Source organism: Hypanus sabinus, chromosome 27 (genome assembly GCF_030144855.1).
Source record: "Hypanus sabinus isolate sHypSab1 chromosome 27, sHypSab1.hap1, whole genome shotgun sequence".
Classification (NCBI taxonomy): Eukaryota; Metazoa; Chordata; class Chondrichthyes; order Myliobatiformes; family Dasyatidae; genus Hypanus; species Hypanus sabinus.
The window spans coordinates 13734836-13757392 of NC_082732.1; positions in this window are offsets into that span (position 1 = coordinate 13734836).

The following is a 22557-nucleotide window of genomic DNA, read 5'->3' on the forward strand; positions in this document are numbered from 1 at the left end:
ATTAAATGGCACAAATTATGCTAACTCTAAGCCCAAATGAGACCTCATTGATAATGGAAGTATTATAATCAAGTCTGTTCATCTAATACTCACACAAATGCAAATTTTGATTGAAAACTATAAGCCTGATGACATGTTTTAATTATCCAGCAAGCACAGGCTACCTAACTGAAATAAAAATGGAAAATGCTGGAAACACTCAGCAGGTCATGCAGCAGATTAGATGGCAGAAATGTAGTAAGGTGTTAGGTTGCTGACATCAGAAAGCCAAAAGGTCCGAATAAGGTTATTTCACCAAATAATTCTCTCTTCACAGCTTCTGCCTTCACCTGCCAAGTGCCTCACAGAATTACAGAGCCATACAGCATACAACAGCTCCTCGGGCAGAACTTGTCCATGTCAACCGTGGTGCTCCACTGGCAAATCCCATATGCCCACATTTGGCCCAGAGGCTACTAAATGTCTCCTATCCATACTCAACTTTTAAAAGTTGCTAATGCCTTAATCCCAATTTCCCTCAGCTCATTTCAAACACGCACCACCCTTTGTGTGAAGAAGCTACCCCTGATGCCCCTTTTAAATCCCTTGATCTTGAACATATGCCCTATTGATTTGAACACCCCATCAATGGGAAATAGACTATGTGCTTCCACCACGTCTATACCCCTCATGATCTTTTATGCCTCTGTCAGGTCATCCCTCAATCTCCCACATTCAAGGGGATAGAATCCTTGTTTATGCCTCTCCTTGTAACTCAGGCCCCTAAGTTCTGGCAACATCTCGGTATTTTTTTCTGCACTCTTTCCAGCTTAATAACATCTTTTCTACAACAGGGTGATCAGAACTCAGAATTAGAATCTGGTTTACTATCATTGGCATATATCATGAAATTTATTGCCTTGCAGTGGCAGTACATTACAATACATGATCATTTTAAAAAAACTACAAATTACATGTAACACTTACCCAACAGGCTGGTATATGTGTAGGGGAAAAGGAAATCCAGCCACTCACCAACCCCACCTCCTGTACACGCAGGTGCTGTGAGAATCAAGTTTATGCCACGCGTACACACACAATATCAAACTCACACCAGATACCATTATGGAATACGTTATTGAAGATTTTACAAAAACTAAAAGAGTACTATGCAATACAATATATATGAAGAAAAAGAAAATAAAGTAAAAGGCGCCAACTTATCAAAGTTCAGTCAGTTTAGTGCACATCATTGGAGCTCAACCATCGAACCATTCGACCCCTCGTCACTTCCCTCCGTCCTCCACGTCCTCGCACCTGGGACCACCCGGGTGGTCAACCAAGCACATCTATCTTCATCTCCTCTCCTCAGGGTACCTCCTGGCCTTGGACCCCCACTTGGGGTCCGTTCCTCGCCCAGTTTACAGCATCGCATCCTCTCTCTCTCACCCCCTCGCGCCAATCTCCCCAAAAGCCCGTCAACAATAGCTTACAGACTCAGAAGAAAGAACAACATTAATCCCAATTGGCTTACAAAGGAATACAATTCTTGTTATCAGTAAATTTTAACCCAAACAAGCTTCCAGCGCTCTCTCGTAACAAAGAAGCGTTCCTACTTTTAACAAAACAAAGAAGCCATTTTGATCAACATATGCAGCAACAAAGAAAAAGCAGAAACCCCCTTTTCATACAATAGGAAATATTTATTTAAAAGAAGTGTAATTAAGATTTAAAAAAAGAAAAAATATAATGAAGTCGTGTTCATGGGTTAATTGTCCGTTCAGAAATCTGATGGTGGAGAGGAAGAAGCTGTTCCTAAAACACAGACTGTTGTGTGTGAAAGTGCCAGGAGATCAGCAGATTCTGAGATACTCAAACCACCCTGTCAGGCACCAAAAGTCAATCCACAGTCAAAGTCACTTAGATCACATTTCTTCCCCATTCTGATGTTTGTTCTGAACAACAACTAAACCTCTTGACCACGTCTGTATTGAGTTGCTGCCACATGAATAGCTGATTAGATATTTGCATTAACGAGCTAGTGTACAGGAGTACCTAATAAAGCAGCCACTGAGCGTCATTTAGTTTAAGTAAGTTGTTGCATTCACCAGCATAACAGTGACAGCAGTTCCCAGTAATTAATTTGTTGTGAAACAGTGCTTGGATGTCCTAATATTGTGAAAAGCAATAATGACGCATTTCAGTAAAAATAATTATTGTATGTCATTGGGAACATGCATAACTCATGTAATCCAACCTCCTGCTGGGCTCTGTAATGATAAATTAATTTATTCTCACCACAGGATAAATGATGACGTATGAAGTGGAGGTGGGAGGGAGAAGTCCCTATTAGCGGAATGGAGGTGGAGAAGGTTGGCATTCTTTGGCATTAACAGATCAGACAATCTGTCCTGGGAATTGCACAAAAGCATCATCAGAAAGGATGCATGATAGTACCTCTCCTTTCTTAGTCGGCGTGCCTCCTAAAACTTAGACGAACTTCTATAGATGGACAGTGGTGAATATCCTAACGAGCTGCATCATGTCCAAGTTTGGAAACACCAATACCTGTGGTCGTCAAGACAATACAATGTGGTAGTCCATCACAGGCATAGTCCTCCCTGCTGCTGAAGACATTTACAAGGAGGACTACCACAAGAAAGCAGTATCCATCATCCAAGAGTCCCTCCATCCAGGCTATGCCCTCTTATTGCTACTACTATCAGACAAGATGTACAGAAACCTTGGATCCCCACCGCTAGGTCCAGAGACAGTATTACCCTACATCAATCAGACTCCTGAACCGGGGTGGATGATTTCATTCACCGCTATAATGGTGTGACCTCTGCGGAGGCTTGATGGAGAGGGACAGGAATGGGTGCTTAATATCCCAGGGATTTGTGGTTTTTGAGAAGATAGAGAGTGAGGTAAAAGAGGTGGGGGGGGGAGGGAGGATTGCACTACTAATCAGCAAAAATATCACAGCTAAACAAAGAGTGGACATAATAGGCGGCTCATCCACTGAATCTGTATAGGTACAACTCAAAAACAGAAAGGGTGCTATCACTCTGATAGGGTGTTACTGCAGAACAACCCCCTACCCCCAGTAGTCACTGGAACATTGAAGAATGATTAAGACAGATTAAGGAAAGGTTTAATAATAATAATAGGGTTGTTGTCCTGGGGATGTTTACTTCCCTAATATAAACTTCTGGGCGCAAGAGGATTAGATGGTACAGAATTTTTTAGGTGCATCCAGGAGAGTTTCTTAAATCAATATGTAGCATTCCAACAAGGGGAGGTGCCATACTAGACCTTGTGCTGGGTAATAAGCCTGGCCGGGTGACTGACCTTTCAGTGGGTGAACAGTGAACACAACTCTATAAATTCGAAGATAGCTATAGGTAAATATGGACCTCGCAGGAGAATATTAAATTGGAGCAGGGCATATTATGAGACAGAAACGCTGGACAGTTAATAGGGAACAGCTGTTTTTTGGGCAAGTCCACAGTAAACATATGCAGGGTGTTTAAAGACCAGCTACACAGAGTACAGGACAGGTACATTCCAGTAGGTCCAAGGACGGATGGCAAGTTAAGAGAACTTTGGATGTCAAGAGAGGTAATAAATTTAGTCAAGAAGGAACAGGAAAAGTACATAAAGATTAGGAATGTAGAATCAAACGAAGCCCTTAAAGTTTATAAAGAAGCCAGGAAACATCTCAAGAAGGGAATTATAAAAGCCTAGAGGGGGCATGAAAAGTTCTTGGCAAGCAGGAATACAGAGGCAAGACATTTTATGCATGCATCAAGAGCAAGAGGATAACGCGGCAAAGAGTAGGACTACTCAAGGATAATGGGTAATGGACTCAAGTATTAGCTTGGATGTGGCTGAGGTCCTTAATGAGTACTTTAAATCAGTATTTACCAAGGAGAAGGGTGTGGAGGTAGGGAGATCAGTGACAAGTGTATTAATATGCTAGGGCATTTTGAGATAAAGGAAGGGTAGTGTTGGGTCTCTTAAAAAGCATTAAGGTGGATAAGTCCCCAGAGCCTGATGGGATATAGTCCAGGTTATTGAGAGAGGCCAGAGAAGAGAGTGCTGGGTCCTTGACCTATTTCTTTCTGCCCTCCCTATCCACAGGTGAGGTCCTGGAGGACTGGCGAGTAGCTAATGTTGTTCTATTACTGAAGACAGGATAATATTACTGAAGGGGTAATTCCAGAAACTATAGACTGATGTGTTGGCATGTGGCCAAGTGGTTAAGGCATTGGTCTAGTGATCTGAAGGTCGCTAGTTCCAGCCTCAGCTAAGGCAATGTGTTGTGTCCTTGAGCAAGGCACTTAACCACACATTGCTCTACGATGACACTGATACCAAGCTGATACCAATGCCCTTCCCTTGGATAACATCAGTGGCATGGAGAGGGGAGACTTGCAGCATGGGCAACTGCTGGTCTCCCATACAACCATGTCTATTCCTAAACCATGGTCTCCGGAGACTAACGGATGCCTAAAAAAAAGACCAATGAGTCTCATATCAGTAGTAGGGAAGGTACTGGAGAGAATTCTGAGGGATAGGATTTATGAGTATTTAGAAAACCATAACCTAATTAGGGGGAGTCAGCATGGATTTCTATGGGACAAATCATGTTTTGGTTTAAATCATGCATTGATTTAAATCTGGTCGCATGCGTACAATGCTCCTTTGGTAGACATCTTCTAGATAGATCATGAAACCATATATTTCACTTCTTTTCTTCGTCTTTTATGTTTGTTTTTCATCTTGGATATGATTCTGCAACTGCTGGAGCCTGTGATTTGCTGTTTGGAGACTGTGTGGGTCTGCAGTCCCTGGGAGGATTCCGGGAGGCAGAGGCAGCGAGCAGGAACATCACAGCAGGCGGGTGATGTTCGACTCCATTTCACCGATTAAATCTTCCGTTACTCGCCAATTAAAGTGACGAGGGAGGTTGAAGCAGCAAGGCAAGTGTGGAGGGTAAGTACACTCTGCTGTGGAGAGGGAGAGGTTTGCCACCGGGCCTGGAGAAGGTTCCTGAGGTTTTCTACATTTTGGAGAAGGACTTGGTCTGTAGATCTTCTTTCAGTCTTATAGTTTCTTATATTCTGTGTTTTCCACCCGATCTTTCTTATTTTGTGTGCGGGGAGGGGGATTGGGGGGTCAATGTGTCTGTTTTGTTTATTTTGTGCAGGAGGAAAGATTTGGGGGTTGATGCGGCTGGTCTATTTTTGTTCATTTTTTTGTGCAGGGAGGCAGGATTTTTGGGGGTTAAAGATCGTGCTGTTTTTTTTTCTTTCTGGCTGCTCGGAATGAAAGAATTTCAAGTTGTATACTTTGATAAAACCTATGAACCTTTTTTTTCCACTTGACTAAGTCTTTTGACAAGGTGACAAGGGTGACTGATGAAGGTGGATATTGTCAACATGAATTTTAGTAAGGTGCTTGACAAAGTCCCTCATGTGAGGCTCATCCTAGATTAAGATGTATGAGATCCATGGTGAATTGCTCATTTGAATTCAGAACTGGCCTGCCCATAGTGGTCTGTGATTAGTGGTGTTCCACAGGAGTCTGTAACGGGACCACTGCTGTATGAGATGTATATAAATGACCTGGATGAAATGGTAGATGGGTGGATTAGTAAGTTTGCAAATGATACAAAAATTGGTGGTGTTGTGGATAGCACAGAAGACTGACAAAAATACAATGCTGTTGCAAATATGGGCAGAGGTATGGCCAATGAGTTTAACACGACCAAATGTGAAGTGTTGCATCTTGGTAAGTCAAGTGTGAAAGAAAGCACATTGTTCAACAACACTAACAGTGCTGATGAGCAGAGGGATCTTGAGTCCAAGTTTAAAGCTCCCTTAAAATGGCCAGACAGGTTGATTGGGTTGTTAAGGAGGCATATGACATGATTGCCTTTATTAGTGGAATCACTGAGTTCAAAAGTCAGGAAATTATGTTGCAGGTTTATAAAACTCTAGTTAAGCTGCATCTGGAGAATTGCTTGCAGTTATGGTATACTCATTATAGGAAAGGTGTCGAGGGTTTGGAGAGGATTCAAAGGATGTTTACCAGGATACCTGGATTTGAGGCCATGTACTATTACATGAGGGCAGACAAACTTGGGTTGTTTTCTCCGGAGTGCTGGAGACTGAAGGGAGATTTGATAGAGGATTATAACATTATAAGAGGCAGAGATAGAGCAGACAGACATCGTTTTCTAAAGATTGAAATCTCTAAGACCAGAGGGCATGCAGTGAAAGTGAGGGGAGTAATTTCAAAGGAGATGTGAGGGGCAAGTGTTTACACAGAAGGTGGTGGATGCTTGGAATATGCTGCCCACTGTGGTGGTAAAGGCAGAAGCGTTAGAATCTTTGAAGAGATACTTAGACGCGTGAATGCGAGGAAAATGGAAGGATATGGACACTGTGTAGGCAGAAGAGATTAGTTTAGTTAACCATTTGATCACTAAGTTAATTGGTTCAGCACAACTTTGTGGGCCAAGGGCTGGTCCCAGTGCTGTACCGTACTGTTCTCTGTTCTATCTTCTGTGTGCTATTACTCTGAACTGATTCTACAACCTACAAACTCACTTTCAAGCACTCTACAACTCCTGCTATCAGAATTATTTTTATTTGCACAGTTCATCTTCTTTTGCACATTGTTCATTTTTCAGTCTTTGTTTATGTGTAACTTTTTGTAAAATTCTATCGTATTTCTCCTTCCCTGTAAGTGCCTGCAAGAAAATAAATCCCAAGGTAGTGTATATCTATACTTTGATAATAAATGTATTTGAACCTTGAACTTTGTGATATCCAGGAGGCCAAGCAAATGAAAACTGTGGATTTATCTGGCATAAGAACACCATTGATTCTGAAGTTCCATCAGCTTCTAAGCATTTGAGGAGTCAAAGGTGAAACACAGATCGAATTCTCCCAGAAAGCCACATAAGGAGCAAACAGTCTCTAAATGGTATAAAAAATTAGCATAAAATATTGTAAGAAAACTGCATTATTTGTTTTCAATAATGTTTTTAAATCACATGAGTATGTTATCTCAGAGAATTGCATTGCATTTTTACACAATTTGAAGGAAAAGTAAATAAACGTTGAGTAAACATCAAAATCACAAATCTGAAAAACGTGACCAGCAAGAAGAGAAGCTTAACTTTCCACGACTGAACAGGGGAAGAATGGAAAGGCAAAATCCAGCCTATTATTAGGTTAGACATTCTACGCCTTTCTTGGATCTTAAAAGGTCGTGGTTCATCTTGTGTTTCAGAAATTTGAGTTTGTTAGGACATGGCTATGCTATATTGATTTTATTCTGTTGATTTTTTCTTTTATAAATCTATGTTATTGATTGGTTGCTTGGCATGAAAAAGGGCTGTGGATGTATTAACACTGTTGGCTTCATTCAGTTACCTTCAGCACACCGCTGTTTCCTTCAGTGTCTCATCTGTCCTGTTCCTTCCACCCAACTTAATCTCAGTTTTCCTGTTGCACCATTATCAGCAATATGAATAGAGCACTACTCCCCGTGGATCATGCTGTAAAAAGAGCACTTCAAAATAAAATGCTCATGCTTGGTTTTGTATTTCTTTTTCCCACATAGGCCAATTGTAGTAAATCTTTGATAATACGTGCAGTGGATTTCTTTCTGCTTCAGCCAAGAGGATTCAGTTCCCATAAAATAAAATGTGAACAGCTAGGGATGGAATGATAAGAAGCTGGACTGTGGGATACTAATACATCCCTTCACTGCCTCTCTGAAGCAGTTACATAACTACTCACCCCATCAGAGCCCTGCAAGTTCTTTTTCTTTATTTTTTGATAGACAGAGAGTCCTATTGACACTCATTAAATGATTTTTGTTCACATTTTCGGGCAATGTATTACGTTACATTTTGTAACTCCAAAACATAAAGCTAAATGAAAGGGAAAGACAGGAGTGCAAACTGTGAGTCTAACTTTGATTTTACTTTAAGTGAAGCGTGTGCGTATGTCATGGTGGCATGATGACGTATGCCATTCACGTCCCTTTACATATACGTCAGGAACGCGGCCGGATGGACCCAAACGCAGGACGCAGACACTGAAATACTAGGGGGAGGACAGGATGGCATTTAAGGGTAGAGCTGGGGTTCAGGTCGATAGAGTGTCAGGCAGGCAGGGCGGAGCGGACTCCCGGAGTTCAGGCAGGCAGGGCGGAGCGGGCTCCCGGAGTTCCAGTTCAGGTAGACAGGCTCCCGGGGTTCAGGCAGGCAGGCTGACAGGTCTAGGTGGCTAGATAGGCTGGCGGAGAGCCCTCCCTGGGCAGGTCGCATGTATCCCGGGTAGGGCCGCCTCCCAGGTGGGAACACGGGAGGCCTGAGCACGACTCGAACTCCTGGGCTGGCGAGGGGCACAATCCCAGGGTTCGGGTGGAAGAGGAGGATGGGGCAGAACACCCTCCGGGCAGCGGCAGACCAGCCGGGCCTGCCTGACAGAGGCAAGGGACAGGAGCAGGCAGAACCACCACCAGGCAGCGGCAGACCAGCCAGACGTGCCTGACGGAGGCAAGGGGTAGGAACGGGCATAGGTCCCAGGTGACTAACACAACAGTCATGATAACAGGAAAATCGGGAAAGGCCGGCAGACAGCACGATCACGCAAACAACCCAAATGAGCGGAGAAGCGGGACCAGCGCATGGGAAGAAAGGTGGGGGATCGGACCAACCTGGCAGTACTAGTACGGGGCAGAGAAGCATATTGAGGTGTAGATCTGAGCCCGGGCAGGATAACAGAATGCAGAGAAGTGTTCGGAGCCGGCGGAGAACAGGAAACAGAACAAAATGACAACCCGCCAGGTCACAGTCCCAAGGCCCCTTATAAGCACCTGTAGCTCACAGGTGTGCCTCCTTGAGCCAGGAGGGTCCGAACTAGTTCACGGGTGACGGGAGAGATATCTGCAGGACCCGGAGTCTGGAGCCCTCGGACCGGATCGAAACCCGGAACATGGATTCCAGACCGGACTGGACCCTGACAGTACCTCCCCCTCTAAGGGAGCCTCCTGGCGACCAAAGTGGGGCTGAAGGGCCAGGGACGGTATGGGGGGGTGGAGGGGAGTATCCAAAGCAGAGAGGGCCCCAGGGTAATGGGAACTAGCCTCCAATGCCTTTGTCACTGGGTCCATGCGTGGGGTGGTCATTCTGTCAGGAACGCGGCCGGATGGACCCAAACGCAGGATGCGGACACTGAAGTACTAGGGGGAGGACAGGATGGGGATGACATGGCATTTAAGAGTAGAGCTGGGGTTCAGTTCGATAGAGTGTCAGGCAAGCAGAGCAGAGCGGGCTCCCGGAGTTCAGGCAGGCAGGGCGGAGCGGGCTCCCGGCATTCGTGTTCAGGCAGACAGGTCCCCCGGGGTTCAGACAGGCAGGCAGACCTGTCCCCGGGGTTCAGACAGGCAAGCAGACTGGTCCCCGGGGTTCAGACAGGCAGGCAGACCGGTCCCCGGGGTTCAGACAGGCAGGCAGACCGGTCCCCGGGGTTCAGACAGGCAAGCAGACCGGTCCCCGGGGTTCAGACAGGCAGGCAGACAGGTCCCCCGGGGTTCAGACAGGCAGGCAGACAGGTCCCCCGGGGTTCAGACAGGCAAGCAGACCGGTCCCCGGGGTTCAGACAGGCAAGCAGACCGGTCCCCGGGGTTCAGACAGGCAGGCAGACCGGTCCCCGGGGTTCAGGCAGGCAGGCAGACCGGTCCCCGGGTTTCAGACAGGCAGGCAGACCGGTCCCCGGGGTTCAGGCAGGCAGGCAGACAGGTCTAGGTGGCTAGATAGGCTGACGGAGAGCCCTCCTTGGGTGGGCCACATATATCCCGGGTAGGGCCGCCTCCCAGGCAGAGACACCGGAGGCCTAGGCATGACGCGAACCCCTGGGCAGGTGCGGGGCACAATCCTAGGGTTCGGGCGGAAAAGGAGGATGGAGCAGAACACCCGCTGGGCAGCGGCAGACCAGCCAGGCCGGCCCAACGGAGGCAAGGGGTAGGAACGGGCATAGGTCCAGGGTGACCAACACAACAGTCACGATAACAGGAAAATCGGGAAAGGCCGGCAGACAGCACGACCGCGCGAACAACCCAAATGAGCGGAGAAGCGGGACCAGCGCACTGGAAGAAAGGTGGGGGAGCGGACCAACCTGGCAGTACTGGTACAGGGCAGAGAAGCATGATGAGGCGTAGATCTGAGCCCGGGCAGGATAACAGAATGCAGAGAAGAGTTTGAAGCTGGCAGAGAACAGGAAACAGAACAAAACGACCACCCGTCTGGTCCCAGTCCCAAGGCCCCTTAGAAGCACCTGCAGCTCAGTGAGTCACAGGTGTGCCTCCTTGAGCCAGGAAGGTCCTAACTCGTTCACGGGTGACGGGAAGGACAACTGCAGGACCCGGAGTCCAGAGGTCTCGAACCGGATCGAGACCCAGAAGGCAGATTACGGACCGGACCGGACCCGACCCTGAAAATATAATCCATAATGAACTACAAGGATGCTTAATCAAATAATATATTTACAGTGCCACACAAATACTTCTGAAATAGTAAATATACAACATATTCAAGGTCATAATAATCCAATAACTAAAACTTTATCATGCTCTTTTTCTTTCCAAACCCTTCACTAACCCTTTTTTGTAAATGTTGAGTTTAACTTCCCAATTATCATTTACATAATGCATAGAACATCGACAGTATAGCACAGGGACAGGCCCTGTGGCCCACAATATTTTGTCAAACCAGTTAAGAAGTAGATGATAAAAACACCCAAAACTAATCCCTCCTACCTACACAATGTCCATATCCCTCCATCTTCCTCATTTTCATGTACCTATCCAAACATCTCTTAAAAGCCTCCAATGTACTTGCCTCTACCAGCATATCAGGCAGTGCATTTGGGCGTCTACCACTCTCTGAGCAAAAAAACTTACCTCTCACTTCATCTTTGAACCTACCCTCGCTCACCTTCAATGCATGCCCTCTGGTATTAGACATTCCAACCCTGGGTAAAAGATACTCCCTGTCTATCGAGATCTCTCATAATCTTAGAAGCCTCAATCAGACCTTTGTTCAGCCTCTGCAGCTTCAGAGAATGCAACCCAAGGTTGTCCAGCCTCTAATGACAGCACACGCCCTCTAAACCAGGCAGCATCCTGGTAAACCTCTTCTGCACCCTCTCCAAAGCCTCAACATTCTTCCTACAGTGGGGGCGACCAGCATGGTACCCAATACCATGGTCTAACTAGAGTTTTATTTAGTTGCAATATAACTGATTTTTGAACCCCTGATTTTTTAGTTCCAATGCCTTGACCAATAACAGCAAGTGTCCCATAAGCCTTCTTACCCACCCTTTTGACCTACGTAGCCACTGTCAAGGATGCCAAGATCTCTCTGTTGAGCAACCTGTTAACAGTGTACTGTCTCCTTGCATTTCCCCTACCAAGATGCATCAGCTCACATTTACCTGGGTTAATCTCCATCTGCCATTTCTCTGCCCAAATCTATACAATGTTGTATTCTTTGCCAGTGTTCTACACTATCCACAATTCCATCAGTCTTGGTATCATCCACAAACTTACTAACCCATCTATCTACATTTTCATTCAGGTCATTCACAGACTTCACAAGCAGCAGAGTTCGAACACACATCATTGCAGAACACCACTATTTACAGACATCCAGCTTGAATAAGACCCTTTGATCACTACCCTCTGACTTCTTTGCGCAGGCCAGTCTGATTCCAAACAGCTAATTCGCCACAGATCCCATGCATCCTAATCTTCTTAATTAGACTCCCATGAGGAATTTTGTCAACTGCCTTACCACAAAACAACAAATTTCACATGTCAGTGATAATAAACCTGATTCTGATTCTGAATGGCAGTACCTCATGTGCACAACACAAGCAGTTGAATGAAGTAACAGTGTGCATGAATTTGCATCTTAATTTTGTTCTTGTATGAATATCTTATTATGCAGTCCCTTCCTTTGCTTAGCTGCACTAACCATATTTATTTACCAGACACCAGAGAGATGTAATAATTGAATTCCACAACAAACAGAGAAGATACATTTTCCACTAAATGAACATGTAAATAAGATGAAGTGATTCCAAATGTGTAAAAACATTGTTAGTGTATTTTTTTTTATTTGAAAACCTTCACGTGAATCACATTCTATTCAAAGCCTGGAACCAGTCAAGACTTTGCCCAGCTCAAATACAAACTTAATTTATAAGAAAATTGGTTGCCTCAATGCAAAAAGTCTATTTTTTTAATTCTGTTGATAAACTAGGGCATCATTTAATGTATTACAAAAACCTAAGACACAAATTGGAATAAATTTTTCATTTTAGCATTTAAATATATTGGCTGCTTGAAGAAAACATGATGCCATTTATGCATCTGGCATTTATTGGATATTATGAGACACAGAAATAATGTATAGGACATTTATGCATAAACAAGTAGCTACTAGCAGGCAGTGTCATGTGCTGTGAAGAGTATCAGGCAATTACAGACAAGCGGAGCTGAAAAATTATCTTGGCCTGTCATTGGACTCTCTCTGGGAGATTAACCAAATTTGCATCATTGGATATTTCTGAACAATGTTTATTTAAGTTGCCAATTGAGCAGGCGACCATTCTGATTTCTAAAGATGAGAAACTGGGTTTGCTGAAGGCTGGCAGACTGCCCAAGAATCCATTTTCAACTATGGAATGCACTGTCCATTTAAGGCTAATGATATTAAATTGGGTACCTGGAGGTAATATAGTTCTATTTAATCTTAATTGAACCCTGTTTAATCTCCTCCATTTGGTGTAGCCAAGATGTTAATATACTTCGATCTATTCTAAGCCATGAGTACATTGCAAAGGGGTATTCAAAGTTGACCTTAGTCCTCAGTGGCCTAGGCAGTGACTGTTTTCAGCTGGCAGGACTGGCAATAACTCTCAGTTAATAACACATTGCCAATTATTGCAATTCTGACTTCTGCGTCTGTGAATTTCAGCAAGCAGGCAAGCACATGCTAAAGACCTCAGCAGGTCAAGCAGTACCAGTGGGAGGAAAGTAATTGCCAATGATTTGGGCATTCAGGATCAGGAGGACAGCTGCCAGCAGGTTTGACCTCCAGCTCCATAAATGGATTTGGCAGAGGCTAGTGGTGCTGAGCTGAAAGGCCCTCTCACATCGAGCACTCTATCTCGACTTTGCATGACCACATTCATTTGAAGAGAGTTTCTGATGTGGATGGGAAAGATAAATGATGGAAAGATTTATTTTAAGTTCAAATTCACATCAGTGTATTAAATTAATTAATATCTATTAAAAGTGTTTACTTTAATTCTTTCTTTCTATTTCAACTGTCTCGAAGTATCACTGAGTGTCAGAAACATGTAGAAACCATTTACAGGCCTAAGCTGTCATTGAGATATCAGGCAGTTCACAGCCTGGTCTTGGATCTGACCTCAGAGGCCAGTTTCCACTTTTGGACCTATGCACCTTATGGATCATATTGGGAGACTGGGGGTAAAGGTGATTTACAGGTCAGAACTCAACACAATCCATCTCAGTAACCACGCGTGGAGCTGTCCAAGTGCTCAAGGTGGGTTTGATTCTGGGTGGACGCCTCAGAACGCGACAGTGCAATGATGTGAAAGTAGTTTAATTCTAACAAATTATAAAAGAAGAAAGAAAGTACAAGAAACGGATACAGTATAGGGATATACATAAATAACATATTTCATGTTTCAAGAATGATTTGCAATCCATAAAATGAACTCATTATTGTAATACAGAGAGGAACAGATAAACAAGACAGATGGTAAGGTGAACTTAATGCCAAGGAGTCATTGAAAGTGGAGGCTCTCCCTTTAGCCCACCAAGTCCATCCCAACTTTTTACACCAATTATATGCAAAATCCAATTTATTCACTTTATATTTCCATCAATCACCACCAGATTCTACAGACTAAGGGTCATTTACTAGATATAGATGACTAGTCTACCAACCATCACATCTTTGGATAAGATCAAAACTGACTGCATTTAATGCATAGATCACATTTTCATTCCCAGCTTCAAAAACTTTACTCATTGGCTATGTTTGAGCAACCATAGTGGCTTTTACATCTGAATCCAATTCTATAGTTGAGTGAAATACTGCCCATCTTCCTGATTTGAGAATGCACCATAGGTTATGATCTGTTATCCTGGTGAAGGATCTGCCCAGTTAAAGCAGATGTAAGTTTTTGATTCAAACCATAACAAGTGCTTCTTTCTTGATCTGTGTGTAATTGTGTTCACTCCTCGTGAGAGTGTAAGAAGTGAAAGTCTCTCTCACCCACCATCCATCACATGGGTCATACACCATAACTTGATGTATCTTCATCAAGTGCTTAGCATGATAATGAACAAGGAGAGTTTTATTGCTAATCCTTTCATCATGTGTTTTCAGTACCCTTTGCTCCACCTCACTGTATATTTTATTTTCAACAAGTAGTTCAATATTGGGAACACTATTGCTAGATCTGGAAGAAGTCTTGCATAATGCTACACCAACCCAGCAAGGCAGTAGTTATGCTGGCTGCTTCGGCTTTGATGTATTAATGATGGACCCTATACTTTCCCTTCACCGGTTGTAGACTATTGGCATCATCCTTTGAACCACCTTATTAACAAGACATCAGATTTGCTTCAAATCAGTTTCAGATTTAGTCCAAAATTAGATTTTCTACAATGCTTGTGGTGCTCAGTACGTCAAATAATACAAGTTATAACCTGTTCCTTACAAAAAAACCATAAACACTTGACTCCATCCAGAAAACCTGTGCACAGGAGAGAACCTTGTGCTTGTTGATGTCAGGTACTTCACTTGATCAACAGTTAGTTGTGGTAGGTTGAACTTTGTGAGAACCTTTGGTTCTGCTAAGGCGTGTACTCTTTTGTGAGGTGACAGTGGATGGTGTGCATCATCTGTAGGCTGGCTTGCTGTGAAATAAGAAAATATTGGAAACAGTCTGCAGGGAAGGCAGGATCTGTGGAAAGAGTAACAGTGAGTGCTTCAGGTCTGGGACCCTTCACCAAAACTAGAGAACCGAGAACACAAATTAGTGTTAGATAAAATATGGGGAATAAGTCAATTAGGGTAATGATTAATGGGGTAATTACAAGATTACAAGAACAATATGCTTCTGCATAATGTGTTAATAATAATAAGCCCTTAGGATATGGTCAGCAAACTAAAATATACATAGAAAATGAATTGTGCCAATATTAAAACTGACACTAATATCCAGTTGCTTTACAGACAGAAACAAAGAGTGGGTTGCTATAAGTTAGAAAATTTCATCTGGGTTCCAGCAGGGACCAGATGGAAGATGAGGTGTAATTTTCAAGTTTGCCATGGGCATTGTAGTAACAGTAATGATGCCACAGACTGGAAGGTCAGAATAGGAAAGGACTGGAAAATGGAAGTGTCCAATAACCAGGAACTGAGGGTCACTACTGCTGGTGGGACATAAATGCTCCACGAAGCAAATTCTGAATCCGTGTTTGGTTTCTCTGTTACAGAGAAAGGCACACTGCAAAAATGCAGTATAGAGGACTGGAAGAGTGAAGATAATTTTCTTAATTTAATACAACATACCCGCAGCATGTCCCCATTCAGCCAGTGTACATGACATATATGTTCACAAAATGTATGTATTTCTAAATCCATTGATAATTATCAAATTCTTTCATTTGTTAGAAGAAAGGTTATTGACCTGAAATACCAGCTTTTTTTTTTCCTCTCCTGATCCGCCTGGAGTAAATCTTTGATTTCAGAATTCCAGCATCTACTGGATTAACTTTTACATCTTATCAGTTAACCTTAGCAATTTCGGATATCTCTGCTGCATTCCTTCTTTATAATTTGATCTCCTTTTGTCAGATCTTGAAATGCTAATCTAAGAAATGAAATGCTAATCTAAGAAAAGAAATGCAGTCCCATACTTAATTTGGCAGAATCCATTTCGTATTTTGATATGCTGGATATTATGATAAATTTACAATGCTTGATTTAAATGTCAGGAGCTAAATTATCACAGCTGAATAAATGAAGCTGATTGCTTTCTGTATATATGATTATCTAATTGCCTGAAGCATGCAAGTGGCTTTCTACTAATGAACAGTATTCAAAGCTTTCATCCTGGACTATCATTGAGTCATGATCTGCCCCTCAAATCTCACCAGTCCCCACTGCTGCAACGTTCTTTCTCCTGTATAACTAGTGTATTAGCCCTGTCTCTTTCTATTTCAGCAGCCCAACTCAATGACTGTTTTCAGCTACCTCGTTTCCAAAGCTCCAAAAACACCAAGTCTCTTTGTAATTCCTCACTTAGAATGGCCCTTCAATTCTAAATTCTTGACCATTAAACTAATATCTTCTTTAGCTCCATGCAAATTCTGTTTGATAGTATTCCCTCGTGATTTAGAACACTGTTAGACTGCTGAGTACAGCCTTCTTTTTGTAACAAATGGCTCAAAGTTAGAGAATATCCTCTGGAGCTTAGCTGCAGTAAGTGTAGTGATATTGCAAACTAGTGTAAGCAGAGGCACAGCATTTCATGCAGGGTCAATGTGGGTTGACTTCATCTGTGTCAGCCCATCTCTCCTTTCTTAGCCAGTTGTCTAAGCACCAACATCCAAAGTAAGTGGTTAGTTATTCTCCAAAAAGACATTTGGGAAGTCTGAGTGACCCCTGATAGATTGTAGAGATGTCCATCTATACTCCAGTCCTAGGATATTACAGTAATTCTATGTTTAGCTCCTTTACGATATTCCCCCACGGTTACTGCAACTGCTTTCAGATCAATCACAATTCTACTTATTTGAAAGCTGATTTAACTGCTTCATCTACAACAAAAATGAGATTATTGTGTTAAGTCTCACTCCACAAGTCATTGAATAGAGTCAAGGACAAAAAATAATTTCATGTGGTTATGATTTTCCGGTTATTTCTTATACAAGAGAATGTATGGAGCTGATATGCTTGGTTTCATGTTTGCCAGCTATCCAAACAGTTAGTGATTGTCCTGGCTTCCTTCCTTTCCAGTCCTGATGAGAAGTCTTGGCCAAAACATCCACTGTTTACGTATATCCATAGATGCTGCCTGACCTGCTGAGTTCCTCCAGCATTTTGTATGCGTTGCCCTGGATTTCCTGCATCTGCAGAATTTATTGCTGAGTTTGATATTGTCAGTCTATTCACCCTGTCCATGATTGAATGTGACAGGTTATCAGTGACCACTCTTTTCATCTGTTGAAAATCTGCCCCTACCCCAGCAACCTAGCCAAGAGGTCTGATACAATGAGAGACTCAAGATTCAAGATTGCTTAATGTCATTTCCAGTGCACAAGTGTAAAGAAGAATAAATATTTGTTACTCCAGATGTGATGCAGCACAAAAAGCACAATAAGATAAAGAACACAATAATAAAAGAGAAGATGATAAATATAAAAACATAAGATAGCTTACATACAGAGATAGATTATATGTCCATAAAGTGACACTAGGCATAGGAGTGTCTGTACCTAAGATGGCTGACAGGAAATGACAAAGCAGTTGTCATGGGGATTATGGAGGGGTGGGTTAGTGGTCAATAGATCAGCCTTACTGCTTGGGGAAAGTGACTGTTTGTGAGTCTGGTGGCTCTGGTGTGGATGCTATGTAGCCTCCTTCCTGATAGGAGTGCATCCTTCATGATAATATTGGCCCTTGTCAGGCACCTCTCTGTAAATATGTCCGTGATGCTGGGTAGGCTGGTGCCGGTGATGTGTTGGGCAGTTTTGACTACTCATTGTAGAGAGTTCCTGTCTGCCGCAGTGCAGTTTCCATACTAGGCAGTGATGCAGCATGTCAGGGTGCTCACCATTGCGCATCTGTAGAATGATATGAGTATAGATGTATGTAGTCCTGCTCTCTTCAGTCCTCCTCAGAAAGTGGAGGCCTTGGCGATTTTTCTTTGTGTGGAATGTGCTCTGCAATCATGAGAGGTTGTGTGTGATGGAAACTGAAACTGCTTGCAAAGCTACATCAGATCTTATCTAAGGAGACCATATTTGAATACTGGAATCAAAATAAACACAGCTTCAAAGGTGAAAGGAAAGATGCAAACTCAAGAGGTGCAATGTATTTGAAATGCTGAAAATTACACTGATACAGAAACTGCAATGCACAATTATCACTAGGTATATGTTTTCATCACACTGTCTATATTCTACTTCCCTCAATTTCAATACTCCATAAAAATCTCTAATTGGTGTTATGTTGAAAGAATTGGATCAGATAGCTTCTCTGTGCTAGGTGTACTTTGATAATCTATAATGGTGTCACATTCTTCTGAGTGTTAACAGTCTCTTCATTATGCTATTTTCACAGAACCTGTGAGATCCTTATTCATCTTGTACTTTCATACAGTAGTCACCTCAATTAAAATCAACTCTATTTACACACAGGTAGGTTTACCAAAATCATATTAGGGTTGTACCTGACCCAGGTTATTCTTCTGTTTCTCAGCAATCACACCAAAAGAGGTGAAAATCAAGCCCTGCAATGAGGGTCTTGGTGTGAAACGTCACCTGTTTGTCCATTTCGATGGATGCTGCCTGACCTGATGAGTTTCTCTAGCATGTTGTATGTTTTACTTTGGAATTTCAGCGTCTGCAGAATTTCTTGTGTTTATATTCTGGCAATGAATGAGTTTGCAAATATATTTGCATATCTTCTCTCATTGGTCAAGAATCGGGAAATAGAATGCAATTCTGCTAAAATACAAATATTCAGAGGCAAGGATTTCTAGGAGGAGCCAAATAACAACTATTACTAAGCCCACTTTTCTGAGCTTCTTCAGGGCATATTTAGATTTGCTACAAAGCTTAAGACAAGCCATATGAAGACACTAGACCGGGGGTCGGCAACCCGCGGCTCCGGAGCCACATGTGGCTCTTTTACGTCTGTGCTGCGGCTCCCTTTTGCTTTGGGAAATAATTGGTTGTGGCGACCCTTTTCCTGGCACATCCGAACCGACTCACAATTAGATAGCCTACGGGGGTTTGCGAGCACAGAGCTTTGGAGCCTCTGTGCACGGGGTGGGGGGGGCAGGTTGAGGGAGGCTTAAAAGTGAGGCTGAAGATTTCGAATAAAGTTTTTTCCTTCGACTGTAGTTACCGACTCCGTGTCGTAATTTTAGCGCTGCGTGTAGCACACCGCTACATGGTCAGTATTTAATTAAAATGTATTTTATGTTAGTTTGTTAGTTTTTGAAATGTAAATCTAAATTTGAAGATTATGGTGATCTTGTACAATCTAAATAAGACGTTGTGGCGACCCATTTCCTGACACATCCGAACCGGCTCACAATTAGCAAGCGTTCAGGCTAAGGGAGATAGCCTACGGGGGTTTGTGAGTACGTGTCTTTTGCAGCATCCGCGCCCATGGGGGGCGGGTTGAGGGAGGCTTAAAAGCAAGGCTGTTTAGTTCGAATAAAGCTATCTTTGACTGCAGTTTACTGACTGCGTGTAGCAACCGCTACAACGTGTTTTTATCGCTGGCTGTCCAGAGGGGAGGTGCTGAAACGCTTTGTCGCGTGTCTGGAAGAAGTGAAAACTTTCCTGGGCAGCAAAGGGCTCAACTTTCCTGAGCTGGAACAGCCAGAGTGGCTGGAAAAGCTACACTTCATGGTAGACATGACAGCGCACCTGAACACGCTGAACACAGCTCTTCAGGGGACAGGACGTACAGCCCTGCACATGTTGGAGGATGTTTTGGCATTCGAGCGCAAGTTGACAGTGTTTGCCAGAGATTTACAGAAAGGCACATTGTCTCACTTCCCCAATTTGAGAGAATTCAAACAAGGTCACGACATGATAAATTCGGAGTATTTACATTCTGCAATCATCGCAATGCAAACATCGTTTGGGAAACGCTTCTGTGAGTTCAGAGAGGAAAAAAACACATTATCCTTCCCGGTCACTCCCCTGAGCATAGATCCATCCCTACTGAATACGACTGCATTGTCAGGTGTGAGTCAATCTGAACAAGTATGATAAATATTTTAATTGCCTATTATTTTACGTATATTCATATGTTTTCATTGTTCAGTGAAATAGTCCTTTTATTTTTCAGGTTGACAGCTGGCTGACGTTATTTTTGGTTTGCTGCTGGCGGCAAATTTAAGTTTGGCGTTTTTCATAAATACAAGAAGGACTCAAATAGACGTTGGGTATTTTACTTCAAAGTAACCTTCAACCCAACGTCTTTTTTTCGGAGTTCAAAATGTTTTTGTTGCATGCAGAAATGTAATTTCGTTTTCTCTGCAGGAGTTCATCAATTTCATAAATTCAACACATTATAGTTTGTTTATACATAGCATAAAGGCAAAACAAAACGTTGTATGCAGTGTTATTTCATTTTAAATGTCAAACGGGTTTTGCGGCTCCCAGTATTTTCTTTTCTGTGGGAAACGGGTCCAAGTGGCTCTTTCAGTGGTAAACGTTGCTGACCCCTGCACTAGACCTATATGATTGGTGAGTTTCCAGCCTTTGCTTTACAATGTCCTCATTCACATACCAGTGTTTTGTTTTCAGAACTGCTGGAAGAACTTCACTCTCCAGTGCAGTAATTTAAAAGCTTATAAACAAACCAATGAGCAGAGAACATTTTTTAATCAGCTCCTGAGTTTTCTCATGTGAATACCATGGTTTATCTCTTTCTCAACTCCAGTGCAAAATACTATAAGTCATTTATTTCTCCACAATCTGTTGCTGTGCCAAATATTAACACCTTCTCAGGGAAAGCACCTCAGTATGCTTCACACCATTGAAGGTGCTATATAAGTGCAAACCATACAAGTCATGTGAGATGGAGTAATTCTCAAACGCTTACCTCGCTGAAGAAGATTGCAGAGAAGATGTAAAAGACTGGATAGTTAAATTAAGTAAGTAGTGCAAAAATAGAAAATAAAAAAGTAGTGAGTAAATAATAATGTTCATAGATTCAACGTGCATTTAGAAATCGGATGGCAGAGGGGAAGAATCTGTTCCCGAATCATTGAGAGTGTGTGTCTTCAGGCTTCTGTGCCTCCTTCCTGATGGTAGCAATGAGAAGAGGACCTGTCCTGGGTGGTGGCGGTCCTTAATGATAGATGCTGCCTTTCTGAGGCACCGCTCCTTGAAGATGTCCTAGGTACTACGAAGACTAGTGCCCACAATGGAGATGACTAATGTTACCACACTCTGCAGCCTACTTTGATCCTGTGCGGTAGCAACCCACCCCCTTCCCCCCACTTCCAGACAGTGATGCAGCCAGTTAGAGCACTCTCCACAGTGAATCTATAGAAAGTTGTGAATGCTTTTGGTGGGAAGCCAAATTTCATCAAACTGCTAATGAAATATAGCCACTGGCTTGTCTTCTTCATGCTGCATTGAAATGTTGGGTCCAGGTTAGATCCTCACAGGTATTGACATCCAGGAACTTGAAAATGCTCACTCTTTCCATTTCTGATCCCTCTATGAGGACTGGTGTGTGTTCCCTCGTCTTACAATTTCTGAAGTGCACAAACAGCTGTCCAGTAGTTTCTGTCAGAATTATCCTGGCAGAATATTTATTGAATACTGAATATTGAGCATTGAATATTGAGTATGGAACATTGAATATTGAGATATGAGCATTGTGTATTGAGTATTGAGCATATTGAGCACATTCATTGAATGTTGAGGATTGAATATTGAGTATTTGCATTGTTGAGTATTGAGCATTGAACATTGAGCACATTGCACATACTCATTGAATATTGATAGTGAGCATTTAGCACAATGAGCACATTCATTGATATTGCCCAGATTTTTCTCTCAGTAATACCCTGGTATCACATTCATTGAATATTGGCTTTGCAACTTTAGCTGCATCTTATGGTGTGTCAACAAAGTATTGCACAGTCTTTCACATACATCCACATAGAACACAGAGAGGCACAAAATAGGTAAAGATGGTTTCAGAGAAATGTTTTTCTACAAAGATTCATTAAAGCATGGATTCTAAAATTTTAGGCAAAGCAAAGAGCCAAGGACAGAATATGAAGTGATGTTGCCTTGGCTAGAATGTATAAAACCACACATCGATAGTGTATTTGGGTGTAAAGATGCAACGGGTAGTGCTACTGCCTCATTGCTCCAACAACCGAGGTTTGATCATGACCTCTGGCCCTGCCTGTGTGGAGTTTGCTCATTCTCACTGTGACCACATGGACTTCCTCTCAGCACTCCTGTGACTGAATGAGTTTCCTACGGATGTATTAGTTTCCTTCAGCACCCCCCAAAAACCTGTGGATAGTAGGTTAATTGGCTGCTGGAAATTGTCCCTAGTGTATTGATGAGTAGTAGAATCTTAAACTATAAGATCATAAGATATAGGATCAGAATTAGACCATTTGGCTCATCGAGTCTGTTCCACTATTTCTTCATTGGTGACCCATTTCCCTC